The sequence below is a fragment of the Aulonocara stuartgranti genome (genome assembly GCF_965226115.1).
Source record: "Aulonocara stuartgranti genome assembly, chromosome: 16".
In the NCBI taxonomy this organism is placed as follows: domain Eukaryota; kingdom Metazoa; phylum Chordata; class Actinopteri; order Cichliformes; family Cichlidae; genus Aulonocara; species Aulonocara stuartgranti.
The window spans coordinates 7,584,776-7,608,151 of record NC_138952.1 but is presented as its reverse complement, the minus strand read 5'-3'; the positions used below and the strand labels follow the sequence as shown (position 1 = coordinate 7,608,151).

At 39.1% G+C, this 23,376-nt stretch overlaps 1 protein-coding gene across 3 annotated transcripts in view; it reads right to left on the bottom strand.

The window, feature by feature from the left end:
- Nucleotides 1-23,376, bottom strand: part of LOC309691549 (inactive dipeptidyl peptidase 10) — a 141,802-nt gene that overhangs the window by 102,776 nt on the left and 15,650 nt on the right. The gene's annotated exons all lie outside the window — the stretch shown is intronic.

Here is a 23,376-nt window from a genome sequence, read left to right as displayed (position 1 = left end):
CTGTTCCCTTTGTTTGTTTGATTTGATTCATTTGCACACACACTTGTAAGATTTTACTACAAAGGCATGACTAACTGTAGAAAGACATGTTAAAGAATAACAGGAGAATAAAAGCATTTTTAATATAACTCTGATTTCAATAAAACTAATTCAGCAATGGTTTAAGATGTCTTGTTTTTATTTGTTGAAGAATATAATGTGCATTAGAACAAAAAATTCTGTTCAAAAAGTTGCAAGTTACTGGATGTAATAATTGTTTTGTTTCTTTGCTTGTTTTCAGGCAGAATAAAAAGGGTGACGTGGATGTTCATCGGCAAGATGGCAACAGGGAGCCATAATAAGCCTTTTTTTGTGTGTTAAGTTTGTCTTTTTAATACAGGAGCGTACACTACCAATCAAAGGTTTAAACACTCCTTCTCATTTAATGTTTTTTCTTTATTGTCATGACTATTTACATGGTAGATTTGCATCAAAACTATGAACAAATACATATGGAATTATATACTAAACACATAAAGTGTGAAATAGCTCAAAACATGTTTTACATTTGAGATTCTTCAAAATATCCACCCTTTGCTTTGATACTCTTTGCATTCTCTCGATGAGCTTCATGAGGTAGTCACCTGAAATGGTTATCCAACAGAGTTCCCAGAGATGCTGAGCACTTGTTGGCCCTTTTGCCTTCACTCTTTGGTCCATCTCATCCGAAACCATCTCGATGTGGTTTAGATAAGGTGACTGTGGAGGCCAGGCCATCTGGCGCAGCACTCCATTACACTCCTTCTTGGTCAAATAGCCCTTACACAGCCTGGAAGTGTGTTTGGAGTCAGTGTCCTGTTGAAAAATAAATGATGTTTCAACTAAAGACAAACCAGATGGGATGGCATGTTGCTGCAGGATGCTGTGGTAGCCATGCTGATTCAATTCACCTTCATTTTTTAATTAAATCCCCAACAGTGTCACCAGCAAATAATCTCCACACCATCACACCTCCTCCTCCATGCTGATGTAGAGACCATCCGTTCACCTTTCCTGCATTGCACAAAGACATGGTGGATGGAACCAAAGATGTCAAATTTGGACTCATCAGACCAAAGCACAGATTTCCACTGGTCTAATGTCCATTCCTTCTGTTTCTTCGCCCAAACCAATATATTTTGCTTGTTGCGTTTCCTTAGTGGTGTTTTCTTAGCAGCTACTTGACCATAAAGGCCTGATTCACACAGTCTCCTCTGAACAGTTGATGTAGAGATGTGTCTGCTACTGGAACTCTGTGTGGCATTTTATCTGGGCTCTCATCTGAGGTGCTGTTAACTTGTAGTTTCTAAGGCTGGTGACTGGCTGATGAATTTATCCTCAGCAGCAGAGGTGACTCTTGGTCTTCCATTCCTGGGGCGGTCCTTGTGTGAGCCAGTTTTGTTGTAGCCCTTGATGGTTTTCGCGACTGCACTTAGGGACACATTCAAAGTTTTTGCAATTTTCCAGATGACTGACCTTCAATTCTTAAAGTAATGATGGAATCTAGTTTCTCTTTACTTAGAATTCATTTTATGGCAAGAACCAATCAGCTAACAGTTGTCAAATAGGGCTATCAGCTGTATACCAACCTGACTTCTGCACAACACAACTGATGGTCCAAACCCCATTAAGAAGGCAAGTTTTATATCATCTGATAATGTGAAGGTCAAATTTATTTATATAGCACATTTCCAGATAGATGATGCTGTTAAAAAGCAACAATGTAAAACAATAATAAAAACATAAATCAATGACAGGAAAATAAAAGAATTAAAACAATAACTAAGACTATTAAATAAGACCAAAATGCCTGGGTCATAGTGTTGTAAAAACCAGGGCATAAAAATATGTCTTTAGTAGCGATTTAAATCGATCAAGTGTTTGTGCACATCTAATATTTAGGGGAAGACTATTCCAAAGTCTGGGACCTGCCTCAGAGAAGGCTCTATCTCCACGAAATTTGAGATTAGTCCGTGGGATGGATAGCATTAATTTTGAGCTAGACCTCATGGTTTTTCCTGGAGCATATAGATAAAGGAGCTAAGAAGGGGTTCGGGTGTTAAGTGACTTAAAAATAAAAAGTAAAAGTTTAAATTGGATCCTGTAGGAGACAGGAAGCCAGTGTAGAGAGCTAAAACTGGAGATATATGATCTCTCCGTTTGGTGCCAGCTAGCAGGCGAGCAGCTGCATTTTTGGACCATCTGAAGACGATGAATGAGAGCCTGGTTGAGACCAAAATACAATGAATTGCAGTAGTGCTATCTGCAAGTGAGGAAAAGGTGAATGACACGTTCGAAGATGTCAGCAGGGAGGTATGGCTTTACCTTGGCTAGCTGTCTTAACTGAAAGAGGCAGCACTGGAGTACTGCACTCACCTGCTCATTCAATTTAAAAGAACCACCAAGGTAGATACCGAGGTTTTTTACATGTTTTTTACAGTAGGAGGAAAGGGGGCCCAGAGTGCTATCAACGTGATTATTAACAAAGTTGCCAAAAATGACATCTTCAGTTTTATTTCGTTTAGCTTTAGTCTCTGATAACAACAGAGAATATATAAATTCACTTTTTTTTTTCATTCATTGTTCAAAACTATAATGAAGACAAATTCACTTCATTGTTCAGTTTCAGCCAATTTCACACATCTTTCATGTAGTCTCACTCGTTTGGTACACTTAAGATCGAAGTGGGCTGCATGTGGCCCACGATGTAAAATGACTTTGACATCCCTGCTGTAGACAATAAACTGAAATGCAAAGATTTTAAAACTGCAGCATTTCTGTTTGACAGAGCCATGCATTGGTATTTGCTCAGGAAATAAACCATGAGAAATTCTAATTGTGAGGTTAGTATGTGCTTCACATATTTCACTGTCTAAAGTGAAATTGCAGTGTGAATGTTTTAAAGTTGTTTTGATCTAATGGGCTTTGGCAGCATGAAAATTAGAATACCTTAATATCACAAAAACCATCTTCAGTCTTCAGCTTTTCAACATTCATCAAAAGCCCTCACAGAATCAGATGTTTGATGTCCTTTCCAAGTCAGACACTGAATTTTCAGTTTCTTATGTATATTAAACAGGGATGTGTCTTTCATCACAACGCCATAGTGTGGCTGCTTGCCTTAAAATAGATAGTTGAGATTTTAAAGCTATATTAAGTATGCTAGATTGAGTAAAAGGCAGACACCAAAACAAATCCCCAACAACTAGTCTGGTCTCTGTCAAAAACACGTCATTTGTCTTATTTCCATTGCCCTGCCTTGTATTTGCACAATTCTCTCTACTGCGGTGTGTCACTAATCCCACATATACAAAATTCATCACACGGAGTATATGCTATTTTCATTTATCAAGTTCATATAGAAATGTGTTGGCAAACACTGCCTAACTTACACTTATAGTAGAAGCTGAGAATGATAGCAAGCCTCTGGAGTCCTCTTTCTTTCAGTACCTCTTATATAAAATATTCATTGGAGCTTCTCTCCTAGTTTTTCCACAAACTTTTTTTTGGCTTGCTGCAGGTTTGACTCTTTCACTACTCGCTTGTTTCGGCTCAGCTCAGTTGGCTCATGTGAGCTTATGTGCTGCTGTTCACAGTTTTAGAGGAGGGCTGAGTGAGTGGATGGAGTCAGTGAGAGCCTTTGGGACTTAATCATACTGACCAGCAAACCAAAACAATACGCTGAGAACAGCTGAAAGTTGAGTAGAGCTGCCAAGTGTTGATTCCCACTGGGACCAGCAGTGCTTTTGCTTTACAGTGGAAGTCATTTAATTAAGACCACTGTCTAATTAGACAGGATACTGGTGTTTCCACTTGAGAGGAAAGAGAACACAAACAAGATTAGTGATCACAAAGATGGAATGAAGAGTTGAAGACAAATGAAAAAGTATGGTAGTTAAACTTGATTTGCTCTGCTGGCTTAAGGCAAGACGCAGGATACACAAAGGTAAGGTCATCATCAAAACAGACAACCACTCACAACCAGAAACACCAGTTAACCTAACACACATACCTTTGGACTTTGGATTAAACCAAGCAGCAACATTCAGAACTGAAAAAATAAATGAATAAAATAAAATAAGCCAATGTGGAAGAACCAGAAACTGCTACATAAAGTGAGTTCTCCCCCTTAATTAGCTGTGTGAAGAAGCTTAAAAATACATTATGTTTGCCTGTTCATCCCATTCTTAATTTGTAGGGTTTAATATGACGCTCGTTCACCCTTTGCAGCTATAACAGCTTCAGCTCTTCTGGGAAGCCTTTCCATAAGGTTTTGTTGTGTGTTCATGAACATTTTTGACCATTATTCTTTGTGAGGTCAGACACTTGTGGTACAGATAGCATCTTATCCCATCACCACACTGGAATTCACTGAGCTCCTGACAGTGACCCCTTCTTTTACAAATGTTTGTAGAAGCAGTTTTTGTGCCTAGGTGCTTGATTAGAACACCTGAATTCAATGATTTGGATGGGTGAGTGAATAAATTTGGCAATATAGTTTATTATCAAAATGTGTTGAAAATGAGCAGTTGCTGTTTTCTTCTTCCTCCAGCTCACATTCCCCAGATTTTTGGGTGAATACTTAATGGGACAAAATGAAGCATGCAAGCCCTAATATCTGAGTAGCTGGTGCTCATGTAAAATTTATGGTAGCACATTATTCTGTTATCTAAATAGGCTCATTTGTAGCTCCAAAAAAAAAAAAAAGATGCTTCATCTGTCTCTCATATACAGAAGAATGTGCACAGTCCATAAAGAAGGGCCGCAGCCTCAGTGTGTTTGTCTGAGGTTAGCTGTTGTATGCTATGCTGTATGTTTCACAAAATAAAGTTGATGAACCAAAATGGTGTAACAACACAGAGCCAAAAACCACCTCGGGTTTTATATAAATGCACACATCTTTATGATTTTGTTTAATCAAGAATGGATGCGAGCACATACTGTACAGTAAGATATTGTGCCCAGCAGAAAACTACAGTAAAAACTTGCAAAAGGCAAAAGGTGAGAACAGACTCATACGTCTGCAAGTCACTGTGTTTTGCATGTAGGAGCATTAATCTCTCTGCATGCTTCATGAAGACACCTGCACACTGTCAGTCTCATTATTGTGTAAATGTGTGCAAGCATGAGTAGCGCTGTGGACAGACCTTCAGCATGCACACAGGAGAAGAAGAAAGCAAGCTACTTTGTTAAAATGCTAGCAGTATCTATTTTTTCACAGTATTATAACCTTATATGTTGATTTCCACTCTTCTTGTTCTTCTCAGATTTATAAATGTTTTAGTTATCCATCAGTCAATTTTGGGACGAAGCAGAAAAAGAAGGGACTGAAACGTGCATCAGAGTGGCCGCAGAGTAAGTGACGTGTACGCATTTGGTGATACTGCTGCTAGAAGATTGAAAATGGGTGAATTATAGGTCTGGTGTGTCTTTCTAAAACAAAAAGGAATGTTATTCAGAGCTGCTCCAAAGTACTAAAAAATGCAGGCAAACATGAACTTAAAATCCAATATGCTGCACTTCTGGAGCAGACCCCTGCTGTTTGAATAACTAAATGTGCAGGAGACGGTTTCAGCATCATATACTGCAACACATATAGTATTATTTTTCTGGAGGAACAGAGAAGCTCAGACCAACACGAGTGTTTGTCTTTTGTTATTTTGTTTGCTGTTCTTCCTTACATTTCCTAGAAAGAAAAAGTGCACATCATGTGTCATGTGTCGAGAACACAAAAGGTTTGGTTTCACTGACACTATTGTGACTTTCAGGTGAATAAGACAGAGGAAGAGGTGACTGCTGGGCAGAAACCTTGACTTCAGAAAACATAAATTTCCATAGATATGAGACAAAGCCCCAGCAGTGCCTTTGATATTTCATGGAGCATTTCTTCACCCATTTGATTTTGATAAGGTTATAGACAGTGTGGCAGATGGAGTAGCAACCCCAGTAAATATGCCTTTTCGAGCCAGGGAGTCAATTATGGGCAGCAGATGACTGACCTCATGCAAGCTGGAAATAAATATGTAGGAGATCATCCAGATGAGGCTGGAATAATAGACTGGTGGAGGAAAAGGCAAATAATCACCCAAAATGCAGATGAAAATAGCTGGGTGCTCTGGGGCTCCTTTGAGCTGCTGTGTGCTGTGCTGGTTTCAATCACTAGCTCGAGATCAAAGAGGATGTTCTGCCTCACTGGTCCACCTGAAGAAGCTTTTGATTACAGTTTGCTACCTTGAGTCCTTCCTCTAGTTTCAGGAGAGAAAGAAGAAGTGCTGATCAATTTAATGAGGGTGTAGTGAGACTGAAAGGATTAGAAAGAAAATGTAGGGATTTTTATGCGAATCTTTTATTGGATCTTTAGCAACTACACAGTTAACCTTTCTCTACAAATATTAGGCTTGTAGTTGAAAAAGTCTCAATCAAATCTGCCCTCACTTCTGTGAAGTTTGAAATTTTTCAAAAGTGTGGTTTTGATTCAGTTTATTTGATAATGGGAAGGATCTTAGCTGAAGTCACATCAGCTGATTGATGGAGTCACTGGGGGACTGGGACTTGTAAATAGCATAAAAAAGTGGCATCATTATGGTTTGGGTTATGGATTACAATTGCCTTGGTTTATTTACTTTAATGACTGACCAGAGGTGTTAAACATACAGCTGGGTGGCTTCACAAAGTGTGAAAATCACAGAGGCAGGAGTTTTGTTAGTTTTAACTGTAGGTTTACAAAGACACAAGTTTGCTTAGGAAGTCTCCAAACTGAGGGGAAGTGACCCCAAATATCAATGTGGCAGGCACAATACATGAACTGAGCATGCATTAGAGCATCCTTGTAATGCCATCATCCAACTACAGTGATCATCTGGACGGTAGCGCTCTCACTTGGTGTCCATTTTCACTGCAGTATTGTATCACTGCGCCCCTCCCCAATCAAACCAGGAGTAATAGCTGCATGTTCTCCATAAACTGCTGCCCGTCTGAGTGGTATCCAAAAAAAACAACAACACATGGGCTTTATAGATAGTTGGGGAAAAGTTTTGAAAAGAAAACTGGGCTTATTATGAGAGACTGTATCCATCTTCATTTCTAGATATTTGTCAAAATTTATTAAACCCTCCAAAACGGGACTATCTAGAGTTGGAACCAGGAAGCAGAGTTGCAGTCTTATATGCCTGTCGGCAGTTTCCTTCCAACTCTTATCCCCCAAAACCTCATCCCTATAGAGGTTGTGTCTGCTCCTGGACCACGAACAACAAAATGAAAACTATAAAACTGTAAAACAAAAAAAAATTTGAAATATAAACATTCAAAAAGAGAGAGCAATGGCCACATAGGAGGAGTGGCACAATGCAGAACAGGTACCTAAACTCTACTCCATCAGAGGCAGGTTATCTCGTCAGCAGTGTTACATCCTTGTTGCATTTGATTCTAGATACTGTGTCTCATTTGAGAAAGATAAAGCCTCAAATGGGAAGTTCTCACAGATTGAGGAAAAAAGAAACAACCCCAGGTTTCCTTTCCCTACAGCTAGGCTAACAAAGAGCCAGAGGTGTGTTGAGCCTAGTGTTCCTTTAACAGTTAACTAGTAATTACTTCATGAATTTCTTCACAAATAAAATTCTAACAGTTATAGAATAAGATTTTTCAGAATTGTCCAGAGATGTGAGATTACGTACAACAATTTTGAAAACTGTTGGTATTTACTGAGATGCATTCTCACCTATCAATCTTTCTGAGTGAACTCTAATAATTTCTTTCTTTAAATTTGCCCTTTAGACCTCATTCCTACAAGACTGCTCAAAGAAGCTTCACCACTAATTAATACTTCAATATGAGTTTTGACTCTTTAATGACAAGCTGTTAAACCCACAGCTGAACTCTGACCAGTACACTGCTGTGATAAGTGCTTAAGATGAACTTTTATTTTTGTCCATCTTCTGGACATTGTAGTTTCACCCCAATAGACCCACATAAACAACATCATCCACCCTCACGTTAAACACTTTACATGCACTCAGATTGCCTAAGACGTTCTCTTTTCCTAAGCCCTTATGAATTCTCTCTATCTTTCTTCACCTCATGACATTTTCCATTGTGGTCAAGGAAACGTGATTAGGAAATAAAATAGGAGATGATTATTTACTCAGCTACAGCAATGGATTCTTCAAGAACGCTTTATTTATCTAATTTGTTCCTCCTCATTTCCTCAATCCCTATACTTGTATCTTTACTCAAGGGTGCACAGGTGTATAAGTGTTCTTTTATATAAAAAGAATTGTGGCACACGGCTGGAATTAACAAACCACGGTGTGAGGAGGACTCTAAACAAGATTTTTTATTCATTTTTTCATATAGTCATATTTAAGATGATCCTGCACTACAACACTTGTGATGGGTGAGGATGTGTTACTTCATTAATCCCTGTTGCTTCCAACAGCCCTTGTATCCATTCCTCATCCCTTCTGGTCACATCTCTGGTGGGTGAGGAGAGGAACTGTAGATGCGCATTTTGGTAAGTTAAAAAATCTTGTACTCATAGTGAAGCATCCAGGATATCATCACAGTCTTAATTCCTGGTGTTTCTCGCATTTCTTTCCTTCTGTATTTATCTATTGTAATTTCCTCATTCGGCTTTAATTGCATTCTCCTGTATCCTGGTTTGGATCCCCCTTTGAGTGCCTTACCATCAGTATGATAGTGTATTGAGGGATTGCCAAACTGTCTACTATAACTTCCAGTGTCAAAATAGCAGTATAAGGCTGCATGCTGTTGCATTACTGGAAGACCTCACAAGTGTCCCTTTGTGTTGGTTGACTTTCTACAGTGTTCCTCTCTAGCCCATGTGTACCAGTCATATCCTTGGTTTAAGGAGATTTGTAAAGGTTACTGTTTGGTGGTTTTACTGCTTCCACTTTAGATCAAATTCAGCCCATTTAAAAATAAATAAATAAAATAAAAATTTGGCACCCAGCATTCTGGGTTGGACTCGAGGCTACACATTAAAAATCCTGTGATCCTTCCAGTTTTGACCTCCACGTCTACCACAGTTAGACCTGGAGCTCAGTGGCATTCGAAACCACTGAGTTCTTTCCGACAAACTGAGGAACCCTTCGGGACAGAGAACCGGTTTTATTTTGCCAGACAGAAGCTGAACTTAGAGCCAAGTCCTGGAGCACATGAAGGTCAGACAGGTGACTACAACACACTCACTGATGGATGTGACTAATATGCGTTTGTGGGCTTCATCCACTATAAAGTTTATAACATTCATACATCTCTGCCTGCTCTGCCATAAGGATGCTTCGTCTGTTATTTCTATTGCCTGGTGATGGAAGAGCGAGCCTACATTTGGCTGCACATCAGCCCAGTATTTGCAGCATTAACGTTGCAGTGAAATCATCTAAAGTAAATGCTTTGAGAAAACATGCAAAAACATGAAGTAATTTTCTTGCTTGAAATATAGCATCTGCCCTCTGAGGAGACTAAAACACACAGTGTTGTCACTAAGGCCCTGCTCTGCAGACATGGATGGCCAAACATCTCTGATGAGTGCCGTCAATAGATAAATAAATGGCGCATGGACGAACCTCACAGTGTCAGATGTGCTCAGAAACACACTGGTCCGTGAACGCCTAGACAGGTGCAAAGCTGCAAGACATCCCGTGATATCGCTCTGAATTTTATTTTATTATTGTTTGTTTCAGAGGAGTGATTTATCAATATTTTTTCATTTAGGTTAGAATTAAGACCCGCAGAGAATGAAGTTGCATCTGGGTTATTAAATGAACGCTACACAGAGCTAGTCTTATTTTTCTGCAAATGAAGAGAGATTTTCAATAATCATTACACTACAGTCTGTGTTGAATATGGTATATGCCAAGAAATCTGTGATATCTATGTTACTGACAGTGTCTTAAAGCTGCGCTAGGGAAAAGTTAAAAAAGAAGAAGAAGCAAGAATTTGAAAATAAAAATCCCTCCTCCTGCAGTTCTCCTTTTTCTTTTTAAGCCTTTCCTAACAGAAAGCAGGGGTATAGGCAGGTCCCTCGTGCCCCCATGGAAGCTAAAAATAACTGCATGTTAGCGTTCAAAGCCTGTTGTCCCACTGCTTCTACACCCTCTGCAGATTTTTTTAATACTACTTGATACAACCCGCCAAAGATCTCTGTTAACAGGTGAACTATCACAGTTGCACAGAAGGTAGAGTTTGTGAAATCTCAGGTCCTTTCTATTCATCCAAGAGATGATAGGCTGGTTTTAGAAACCTACAAAGTTTATGTTTTGAGGTCAACAAAGTCTTGGTTATATAAGGTTCAGGTTTAACAATCTGGAGACTATGATTAGCATCTGTTTAATCCTTTTGCAGTTTGATTTTTCTTTCGCTCTTTTTGCTCTTACTGATTTGTTTTAGTTCCACGTTCTTTCCTTTTGACTTGCTGGTTTGGGAAAAGTTCATAGGCTGGTGTGAAATGTATGTTTTCACAACAGTAGCTCTGCACGTTTAAAGTCCATCAAACTTTGTCACAATCCAGAATGTTGTACACTCTGGGATGCACACTGTAACTGAGACACTCGAGCGACTTCGACAAAATGCATTTGAAGTATCGAGAATGAGAACAAGCCCTGGGCACTCGTGTCATCTGACTTTCCAGCTCCTCTCGCTGTATAGCACATTTCAGCATCGTTGAGCTCATGTCGGTTTTATCATCTTTCAGCTTTATCGCTTTAGTCACTTTCATCATTCACATCAATGTTTTTTCTTTAGTGAAATTTCCTCAGTAAATCCGGTGTACACTACCTGCTCATTGGCCCAGCAGCGGAACAAAATGAGCTCGTGAACAGATGCTGAGCAGATAAACTCTCAGCCTGCAAGCTAACATGTTCAACGTATCAACATCATCAGCTAATTGTTTGTCAGTGTTTACAACTTGCTTCTCTTGGACCAAAATCCTCTTTCTTAATCCCACGACGAGTCCAGAATTCACTCGTTTGCCAGCAGCCAGCTACACCAAGCCTCCCTTTAGCTCGTTAAACGTTCAGCTGTCTTCCGCAGCCACTTTCTTTACTCTTGCAGTGGTGTATAATCAGCGTGTGTGAGCTTGTGAGTAGAGAAGGCAGTGACTAATGATTGACTCTATTAAGCCTTTCACATTACAGGCAGTCATTTAATTTAAACAGTTACTGTGATGTGTCATTTTGTTGTGTAAGGACTGTCCTTGCTGTACTGTGTACAGTATAGTAATATATCTAATAACTTTTATAATTACCGTTATACATTTTAATTTAATTTTAAAGACTAATGTTGTTGACAACCTCATATCTAATTAACTTATCTTATGGCAACTCCATAATCCCCATTATGACTATTAATCAGGATTTCTTAATTGTGCTGGCTTAGACTATTAGCATAAATTATCAGGCACTGTACCGAGTCTTCTCCATCGGGGTCCAGTTTCTGCCCATTAAGGATCTGACTTAACATAAAAAGGGAGGGAGAGAGAATAACAGAGGGATGTTCCTACAATTCCTGGATGTCTTTTCAGAGTCATGAGAGCTTCTGGTGGACAAGTGTCTGCTCTCAGTGAGTATGGCCCCTAATCCTCCACAGGAAAAGGAACAAAGCAAAAGCATACATTAAGTCATCTCTTTTTGTTCTGCATGCATACATTTTCTTTCCTGTGGTTTTGTATTCCTCTTGTGTGTGTGAAATAAGATGAGATAAGATGTCCATGAAGAAAGTATGAACGAGCTGAAGAACTTTCAGGCCCTGGAGGGAGGTATAGAGAGGGGGCACTGGATGACTTTAAACATATCTCCTGAATGCAGCCTCGGATATCTCTGCCAGAATTTAAGCTCCCCAAAAAGAGATAAGAGAGAAGCCCAAGTGCATTTGCCCAGTGTAGCTGCTATTTCTTTTTCTAGCCAGAAATGCTCCATATGTAGGTAAGGGGTAAGGGGCAAGCTCCAGGAAAATGAACCCAACAAGGAAAAACTGCATTTCCTGCATTGGCCACATGAGGCTGACTCCAAAACTTTAATCTCAGTAGACTCCAATGTTAAAATATCCATGTCCCTCTCCATAATTAGAGAATTATTTCTTTTCATAACTCATCCATCTAAACATCGACATTAGGAGTCAGGCTGCCTTGATAGACCGGTGGCCAGGAAGCCAATCACTGTCTGTTTGGACTCATCTTTGGTAAGCATTTGTAATTAAATGGTCTAACTTATAATATGACTTCATGTGAAGTACAGGTACTTTGGTGAGTAAAATATTATTTTATTAGTCACTTATGAAATACTATCAAATCCAAATAATTCCGACTCCAAAAATCTAACAAGTCAGCAGCTTTAAACCAACGGCTGACGTCACTGTGACTTCAAATTTCCATATTTTAGTGTCTGTGAGACGTCAAATTCAGAAAGTGTCCATCTTCCTCACTCCTTCCTCTTGCTTTAATACATGCTTTAACATCCCTATACATCAGATGACTGCAGAAATAAAAGAAAAAAACATAAATTAGGCTGATTTCTGTCACTGAATTGTCATAACAATGTGAGCCCAATGATAAGCCCCGTGTTCAAAAACTTGGTTATACAATCAATCTTAGCTCAATCAATTACCTTTTCATTATCACAGGGATAAAACTGCTCTGCAATTACCTTTGTGCAGCTGGACAAAGGAAGACTTCAAGACAGTTGCTGCAAATGCTATAATCAAGTAACAGCTTCTATAAAATGTAATTATGTCATTGTTCTCTCAAAAACAGACAGACCAGCTGATTCAAGGATATATGTCAGGGCTGAAGCTTTACTATCGTCCCCCATCCCCCCATCCCTTAATTTGTAAGCCTGGTCTATGCGATCAGTGATACCAAGCAGCTTTTGCTCAGTGTGAGACTGCTCCCTGCTGGTTACAGCCACTTATTACAGCAGTTTCCATATATAGGATCAGTACAGGCGAGAGGTTTTCAGACTGGCTGTGCAGATAAAATGTTTCCACAAAGGAACGAACAAATAAAATAAAAAATCATTAAGGCAGGATGACATGTGGACACAGAGGACCTTGGTGTTATATAACATCGTGCATGACATTAATTTTCCTTTAGGGCCAGAAAAGAATCTCAGAGAAAGGAAAAAACAACATGCAATGTTGCATCATCTAAGCTAATTAGTGTGAGCAAGCCAGCAAGTTTATCTGCTATCCTCAGAGCAAGTCACACTAAATTAGCAAGACAGCATTAGTAAAGACTTTAGCCAACCACAGACAGGAAGTTCACATTAACATTCACTATTTGATAGAAAATCATATTTTGGTATGTCCCAGTCCTTCACTGGCTCTCAGCTAGAAAAAGACGGCTTGGGGTTGTGGAGGAGATCAAACATCTTGTGGTGTTCAGAAGTGGGGGAGAATGAGGAGACTCAGTCATTTAGGAGGGAATCAGATTTGTTTGTGCTCTCTCCTCAACATCGAAAGGAACAAGTGATCACGTAGTTACCAGATAGTTCAGTCATCTGTCTAGGTGGCACCTGATGCCTAATGAGTGAGGCATTTTAGTCATGTCTTATCAGAATGAGAAGAAACCGTAAGACAGGACAAGAAAAATGGAAAAATTATGATTTGGGAAACCCTGGGTGTCCTCTAAGATAGGTAGCTGGGGAGACGATAGTCTGCACATCTGTGCTCAGACTGATCGCCACCTGACTCTGAAGTAGAAAATGGATAAAAATGTCAAGTTCACCAAGGAAGACATAAAGGATAACTGTTTGCCTTTCCTGGACTGTGCTGTGCACATTGAAGAGAATGGCAAACTAAACATCGAGTTTACCGGAAGCCACACACATGGCTCAGTACCTCCTCTTTGACTCCCATCACCCTCTGGAACACAAACTTGGAGTAATTAGGACTCTACACCACCGGGCAGAACATGTTCCCTCTAAGCCTGAAGGAAAAAAGAAGGAACACACACATGTAAAGGAAGCACTCAAAACGTGCGGCTATCCTAAATGGGCGTTCATAAAGTCAGCAAAGAGGCACAGAAAAGAAGCTCAGACACCAGCGAGAGAGGATAAGAAAGACAGATGCAACAACATTGTCATCCCCTATGTAGCCGGTGTATCAGAAAAACTCAGGAGAGTTTTCTCCAAGCATGACATCCCGGTGCATTTCAGACCCAGCAACACACTCAGACAAAAACTGGTTCACCCGAAAGACAAAACTCCAAAACACAGACTTAACAATGTGGTGTATGCTGTACAGTGCAGCGAGGAATGCCCAGACCTCTACATTGGAGAGACCAAACAGCCACTTCACAAGTGCATGGCACAACATAGAAGAGCCACCTCCACAGGACAAGACTCAGCAGTCCATCTGCATCTTAAGGATAAAGGTCACCCTTTCAAGGATGCCAATGTTCACATTTTGAAAAGAGAGGACAGATGGTTTGAAAGAGGAGTGAAAGAAGCCATCTATGTCCACTGTGAGCGACCATCTTTGAACAGGCGGTGGTTTACAACACCAACTGTCTGCCATCTATAATCCAGTTTTGAATTCCCTCCCCAGATGCCTTAATGCCCACTCACATCTTTGGGGGGATACTCCCACTGGGTTTAAATCTGGGACTCCCCACCATTTGACCTTAGAACTGAAGAAGCTTCTTGGATGAGAGGTGAAACGTCTTCAAGGAACTTAAAGAAGTCCAGACGCTTTTCTTTCCAAGCGCCTTTGACTAGAAAATGGGTGGATGATTTGAAACTCAAATAAAGTTATTAGTTATTAGCTGCTGTCCTGCCATGGACAAAGCCTAACCTGGGAAAGCAGGGAAACAGGCTGAGACAGAGCCGATGATATAAAAACATTAGGCAAAAATATTCAAAAACAACTAGAAGTCAGAAAAAGCAACGTGTCAGTGTCTAAAGGAAGCCACAAGCAGTTCCTTCCTTCATTCTTCTTTTAATATTTGTTTTTGTGTCAGTCTTTAATTAATTTGTTTTTTTAGTGACTTGTTTTCAGCATGTTCTTTGTACTGTGCACACATTGTTCACATTTGGTTTGCTTAAAATTTCATAAATATTCATTTGTAAATGTTAACACGGCGCACTGCCAGTGTTTTATTATGTCAGTGAAGAGAGAGATAATATCTCTGTGTACTCATACTTTAAACATGGAATGTTTGTTTGTGTGTGTGTGTGTGTGTGTGTGTGTGTGTGTGTGTGTGTGTGTGTGTGTGTGTGTGTGTGTGTGTGTGTGCGTGTGTGCACGCACGTGCCTACGTGTGTTCATACTCTTGGTTTGAGATTGAAGCTACAAATCACTCATGGCCTGTGCAAAAATATTGGATTGCTTTCAGGCTGATTCCCCTGTCGCTGCTATTGATTTAAGATGGCTAATTCAATGAGCATATACTAACATAACTGGAGACTAACAGGAAGCCCCCACCGTACATCTGTCCAGCAGCACCAGCAGCATTCCCATCACACCAGGTCTGGATCTATTAACCAGCCTTGACTGTAAATGCCCTACGGCACCCCTTTTAGGTGACAGTCTGCAAATGACATCATAGATCCTCAGAGTAAAAAAGAAGGCCTCTCCATCACTAGGACGTGTGATTTATAAATGTCAATGAAACTCCTTCTAATGGCTTTGTCTTTATACTGATTTTTCTTAAAGCAACAGCACCTCTGAGCTCTCTGCTTTACTGGGGGAGATTGGAAGATTTGTATGAATTTCACACACTGCTTTCAGCAACAAACATTAAGGAAATTTCAGTTTTTGGTGGAAAAGTTTGGTGAAAGTAAAGTAATTGGAATGCTGCCTTGGGGGATTTATGCTAATGATGAGGTGAAGGTTTTGCTGAATAACAAAGCAAACACCTCAGGCAAAGTGATATAAGCAAGTTCTGAAGTTAAGAGGTTAAAAAAAACATTTGCATGCCAATGATGCAAGCTCTCGTTGTAGAATACCAGATGCACATTACAGATGTTTTCAGTAAACAAGACGTTACAACAGTTAGCACAAGCTAACTAAAATGTTAACTACCACTATTAAGTGAACTGATCCTTTTTAGCTGATTTTAGAATAACTGAACATTTAAATGACTAATTTCACAGGTGTTATTCGACCTAAAGTTGATTACTTTATCAGACACGTAATGGCTAATAGACGTTTGAACTGAGACGGAGGGGCAACCTCTCGAAAATCTGTATTCCTATGTTAAAACACTCAACTTCAGAGCATTAAAAACCATATTTAAAAAATTAATATTTTAATTTTTTTAATAACAAATACATCTTGATGTTTAAATTAAAATTTCTGGATCCATTGATTTCTAGGTGTGCCGATCAATATCTGTTAGACCTTAATCACTACTTGAGCCATTGTACTGGATCACTTCAACATTTTAACGTATTATGTAAGTAAAATGTTGGCTCTACGTAATCACATATACAAAATGTTTTGGTTGAATACAATTCTAATACTTAATTAGTCCATTAATTAGCACTAGGAAGTATGTCTGTGCATTGTACCCATACAGTTTATGAATGAATATTGCTGCTAAATTTGCTAGCATTTGATCCTTATGATTACATACGGTGGCCCTGAGAGGCCAAACGGACTGCAACTTCAGAAAACACTTGCAAAAAGAAAAAATGCTGCAAAAAGAAAAGCACCTGCAAAAAGAAAAACACTTGCAAAAAGAAAAACACCTGTAAAAAGAAAAACGCTGCAAAAAGAAGTCCGTTTGGCCTCTCACGGCCACCGTAATTACAAGATAATTTCTGTTTTCAAAAACAAGCATTCAAGTGACCAAACCAGAAAGCCAAGCTGGTTAGTGACATCGTAGTGGCTACATCCATGTTTTATGCTGATCTGTGGGGAACCTGGACGTGGAGGTCAACTGCAGCTTGAAATTAAACCACAGAACACATGACATGTTTCATGTCCATGTGATGGACATGAAACATGTCATGGACATGTTTTGTGTGGTTCTGGGTCAAAATTTACAATTGTAAATTGAAAACTTTTTAATTAAACCGTTTCTATTGCACCACTGTTGTCAAGCTTGGGCTGCTTTCCATGTTAAACGTCTGGTTTTGAATCTGGACCAGATGGTATTTCTGTTATATCGTTAAGCCATTTAATGATATGGTGGAAATTGAAGCTGCATGCCACTCATTTTTATACACACAGTCTTTTCTAAAGGGTCTTCTTATCATATCTGTGGCCATGTTGAGTTATCTTAACACGATTTGGGGCTATATAAGTGGAAGATGAACAATGTGTAGAGCTGTGGTGGCAACTTTAGTCATGTTTGTGCGTCCCACATTGAGAGAGGTTCAAAATTGGTTGTTGTAACACTCCCTCAAGCAAAGATAGGCTGTGACTGCTCCACTGACCTGTGTCTACAAACCAACCAATTCAAATGCATCTTACTAGGTTTTTTTTTCCCACATTATCTTCATAAAGAAAATGTGAAAAAAATATCCAAAATGAAATGTCTTTGACTCAAAAAAATGATTTAGTTGAGCTGTGGCAGCAGAGGCGTTTTGTATGATTTGTCCTTCAGTTTCTATCATGACTGAGCAAAGGATGATGTAGCACAGAAACAGAGGTTCTTTTAAGGAGGATTAGCATAATGAGGCAGAGCTGCAGCACGTTAAATAGCTTCTTCTCCTGCTCCTTCCTCACCTTCACCTCAGATCTTGTCTTTTACCAGAAGGCTGGATGACCGCCACCAAGATTAGACTCTGCAGGACATTGAAACAAAGGACGCAGATGATAATATGCAAAAGGTGTGACGCTCTGACATTGGGTGCACACAGCAAGCCTGTACACCAGAGTGTAATCAGATAGAGATACGGAGAAGCTGCACAGATTGAGAGTGTCTAAATGAAGGTGCAGCGAAGGACAAAATGGTAGATACTGAACGGAGAACGCGAAAGGTGAGTGAAGCGGTACAGAGCTGCTAACAAGCCTTGAATGTAATCAATATTATTTATGAGAAGGTGTGTGTGTGTGTGTGTGTGTGTGTGTGTGTGTGTGTGTGTGTGTGTGTGTGTGTGTGTTTGTGATAAGGAAAATAAGGGCTTAAGCTCAACATAGGTGAGAGAATATCTGCAGGAAAGTGCACACAGCTGAAGAAGGTGAACAACTCTGGTGGAAAAAGTTGACCTGGACCAATAGCAACACGAGCATCAGGATGTGCTGGAGTGTCCTCTCCAGCCTGAGTGAGGACAGTTTATAGTTTAAGGTCACTGAGAAGCAGGCAGACAATCATTCAAATCTAATCATAAACACCCCATTTTATTTTCTCTAAATTATAACTGTAAAAATCCTGATCCCAATAAAAAAAATATTCCATCTTCTCTTACCCACATGAAGCTCTTATACCCATTTATACATTTTTGTTATTTTTTTATGTTTTTTATTAACTTCACAGATTTTTCTTTTATAACTTTTACCCATGGATCTAGTATTTTATTTAATATATCTCTGAAGGGTTTTGATTGACAACTCAGATAAATATTTGTGGTTACTGTTCTTATTCGTGTTATTTCCCTTAAGAAAAAACTACCATCTTCCTTTCCAGCTCCATATTTTTAATTTTGGAAATTCAGTTCAAAATAGTCTTTATCTGTCTTATAGCTGGGCCTTGGTCGAGCCCCTCAGTTCATACAGTGTAGACTCTTGTATCGACTCCCCTTAAAAGCCCCTCACAAAACAAAGTTAAAGAAAATAGGGGAAAACATAGGTGCCATTTAAGGCCTTTAACTTGTTTTAATCATAGCTCATCATGTCTGGTGTTTTATTTTGCCTTTATATTATCATTCCATCATTTGATATCTGTTACATAAAGTGTTTGCTTACGTCACATTTTTGATCATAGTATAAAGCAGGCTGCACTTGAATGAATAACTTACAGTCCTGTCACACTCAAACAGTTTAAATGCACTTGGTATGACGTTCTGTTCATGCACAGTCATGCAAAATTGTGGCAATTTAATTTCTAATCAAATTGTCACAAGAGAGAGTCTAAGAGAGTCTAAGAGAAATAATGGCCATTAACATCAGGTTCTCAAACTGAACACATTGAGACTGCATCAGTGTACAGAACATTTAGCTTCACAGAGGCGGTTTATTTTCAGTGTTTCTTCTTCAGATTCTTTTAAGTTAAAGAAGCCTTTCAGTGGTAAAAGCATTTTGTACGTGCACTCCCAAGGGAGCCACCAAGAATAAAATTTTAAAACGCCACCAGGAGAGAAGGCTGAGGCTAATCTTTTTCACTCACTCACTTTCCTCTTCCCTTTTTTCCCATTTGGTTTCTGGGCTTTTTTGTTTCCTTAGCACATTTCACAGGCATTTTCTCCAACAACAAGCCGTCCCATTTCTGAGTTACTATAGAAGCCATCCACTTTTTTTTCCCAGAGGCTGAAAACAACAGCTGTGTTCTGGAAAACCTTTCATGGGATGACAATTGCTATTTGAGAGGAGAGGAAGCACCTCCGTTCCAGTGGCTGACTTATTCAAATCACTCCTTCTGTGAACAACTGGGAAGATAAGGAAGCAGCCATATCTTATTAGGTGTAATCGTAATTGACAGGTATCCAAAAACAGATTAAGCGCACATGGGTTTATGTGTGCAACATACACAAGTATCTGTGTCTCATTTCTTTTTGTTGCAGCAAAGTAGTGCTCAGCCTGCTGAAATGTAAAGGCAGAAAATATAATCTGCAGACACAAGTATAGTACAGCTGTGTGAAGCTTTTGAAGCAGTCAGTTACTGACAGATAAAAGAAATTATACAGCAGAGCTACAAAGTTATTTTCCATTTTCTGACAAGAAAAATCTAGACTAGAAATATAAACTAAAATAATTATGGAACCAGCCATGTCTAACCATCAAGAAACTGGACAGTGTTATTGTTAAGGTTAGTGTCAGTGGCAACTTACTAAGAGCCAGCTCTTTATATAGACAGAAGGATTGTAAAAATTTAGTGTACACAGGGGCAACAGAGACTCACTTGCATGCAGCCAGCAGCACGTAGCTCAGTGGTGATGACGCTATCTTTAGGCAGAATACTGAAGACTTGAACAGAAAGGGGTTAACTGTATTTATCAGAAAGAAGAACTAGGCTAAAAGATAAATATCAGCACAAACATAGTTGTTGAAACTGCCCCCTGGTGACAATACACAGCTACAACATCTAGACGTAGATCTGTCTTTCCAGAACTTTCTAGTTTTTGACTCTAATGGGACTGTAATTTATAAAAGGAGCATCATGTTTAAACTAGCGATATCATCCTCGTGACCTTGTGTGATAAACACAATCACATATTGTCACAAGTTTAGAAATGCATTCCATTAATATATTTTGTCCCACTGTATGTATTCTTAGGAAATAAAAGGTAAATAACTGGTCTGAGCTGAAAATAGTTGAAGTTGTTCTGGAGGCAAATATATGCACAACGCCTTACTGAAATAGTTTATGCATATTTTGATTTATTTTTCCATCTTTTCCATCATTTAATTGTTGCATCTTTTCAAGTCTGAAATGAGTCATGCTAACCAATGCTGAACTTTTCTTGATGTGATAAATGCAAACTGTTAAATGGGACATTACTCATGCCAGGAGGTGCGGTAGTGTGATGGTTTTTGGCTCAGCATCACACTGGGTCCAAATCACCTCAGTGCTCATATAATAGATTTAGTTTCACGCCCCTTTTATCCAGGAAGTGTGCTTAATTGGTAGGATTGGTGAAAAGAAAGATCTCAAAGCTGCAGAATGGCCAGTTTGATGCTAAAAATACACATTTGAAAAGTAATTTCCATTTGCTCCCAGTCAAGGGGTTTAGGCACCATCTGGTGTTCCTAATAAGTTCATAATGATTCATTACCTGCTTTAGTTACACTCTTGAATAGTTATGAGATGAGACTTCACACAGCATCACTTCAGGACCTTAATATTGCTAAACCCACCAAGGTAACAAAACTACTGTTCAAGAAGGCATTGACTGTGGGATTAATTCAGTGTACTTCCACTGTACACAGAATGAAGATGGATCAAACAGCATTCGTTATGCACGTCCTTGTAAGTCCACCTGTGTGTGAATACACATCTGCCTCTGCTAGCTGGTTAGCGGCTACTGACTAACAAAATAAGAGTGAGAAGGTGATAGTGTATTGGTTATCAAGTTTATTTCGAGACCGGGACGAGATATAAAACTATGCCCAACTGAACAAGCAGATCCATCAGTTTTGCTGATTCCTTGAATAAGAAGCAAGAAGAAATTTTTAATCTCCTGACAAATAAGGTGACTTACTGTGTGATACAGATGGTTCAAGAAGTCTGTGCTTCAGTTTTGTTGAGTGAAATTCTGTTATTTCATTAGTCTGTTCCTTACCACTAATTAACATGCACGAGTCGGTTACTCCACATTTTCCTCCTGACATGGCAGCAGCTAAAATGCCAACTTCGAGGCTTTGAAACCAACAGGTGATGAAACAGTGGCTCCATACATCTTTTATAAACCCCCCAATGATCTGATTTTAGCTGAACAGTGGAAGCAATTAGTGTGGAAAATGAAAAGTAAAAAAAAAAACATTTGAGAAATTGAGGTGTTTTTAGCTTGTATGATTTTTATCCTTTTACTTTATTTCGCTTTGTGTTCATACTATGCAATAGCAGGTAGTGCAATATATGAAATATCTCATACAGATGGGATTGAATCTGAAAGGTTTCAGTTATATACTGTAGCTCAATTTGTGTTTTGCCCATGAAGTTATCAAAATATCATAACCATGAATGGGTCTATCTAACTTAACTTATTTCACAGTCCGTGCTTCCTCCTTAACAAATCACCCTGCTGCTGCTGGCACCACTCCCCCCCTGACCCAGATTCACACTGAACACTTTGTAAATAATAATCCAGTTTGTCCATTCAGAGTCTGCAAACGATGAGGGAAACACATCTATACATCAGGACTGAGACATGTGCCTCAGTAGCTTGGCTCCCCAGAGTGAGATCCTGTCCCCTGAGTGAAATCTGGAGTCGGCCCACTCTCTGCCTCTGCAGCTCTGCTCCCTCCCCGCACTCTAAGTCTGGATGAAATTCACCGCTTGCAGACACAGCTTTGTTCTATTTTGATACAGCCATGGCATCCTCTACATTTCTCCCTTTGACAACTTTTTTACATTTCTTCTTACTCTCTTGCCATCCATTGCTCTCAAACATGTCAGTACTTTCTTTTACCACGTTTTAAGTATTGGCATTTGTCTCCCTACACTGTTAAGCTCATTAACAGCGACTATTTATGGAGAGGTGAAAGACATGCAGGACAAAAATAATTAAATGGAGAAGACACATTTTACTATGGTGAAACACAAAGTAAATCTTTTTCTGATTTTTTTTGTGATCATCGAAAACCTCTTCCTGTCTAACAGCACGTAGAGGAGACCTGCATGTTTTCCATTCAGTGCACCGAGTCTCATCCACATTGTCAGGAATTATACAACCTCACCTTCAGATATTCAAATGCTTCGGTGTAATTACACCATGGACTGTTTAAAAGACCTGACATTTCAGGAACTTTGAAAGGAAACAAATTATCATAATTGCAGTTTGAATCTGCATAGCACAAAATTTAATGACAGCTCAAAAAAATTAATTTGTTTGGGGGGGGGGAAGAGTTGGTGTGACCTAGTTTAGAAAGTTAGTTGTTTTCTATAGGATGCTGTTTGTGTAACAATGCATCGCTCCTGAAAATAAATAATTTTAAGGGACTCACAATTATTTTTTTTAATTTTCTTTCTCTTCTGCAAATATTAAAGGTCATCATCAGCAACAAATTATTATTCTGCAGCTGATGATTTACCTGATAAAAGGAACATTGATGTTTTTAAGCATTTTATTATCATTTCTAATTATATTCTAAGGTTTGGAATGAGGTCATTCAGAGTGGCCCAATTTCCTAAAAGTAAACAAATACATAAAAGTGATAGAATGTGTCGTAACCAGAGATGGGCAGTAACGTGTTACTGTAATCTGATTACTTTTTTCAAGTAACGAGTAAAGTAAGGGATTACTATTGCAAAAACAGTAATTAGATTACCGTTACTTTCCCGTAGGAACGCTGCGTTACTGCGTTACTAAAACCGTGATTTTTTTGCCAGAATGTCTCAAGACAATGACGTATAAGCGAGTGCGACGTTTGTGACAACAGATCAACAATGGGAGAGAGTATGAGCGTGCAGCGTTTAAAGCGTGGAAGTACTGACCTTATTTTGAGTTTGATTCCATAAACAGTGACAAAAACATTAGTGTCCGTTGTGCGTGGGAAGAAAACTTATTTTTACAGCGAAAA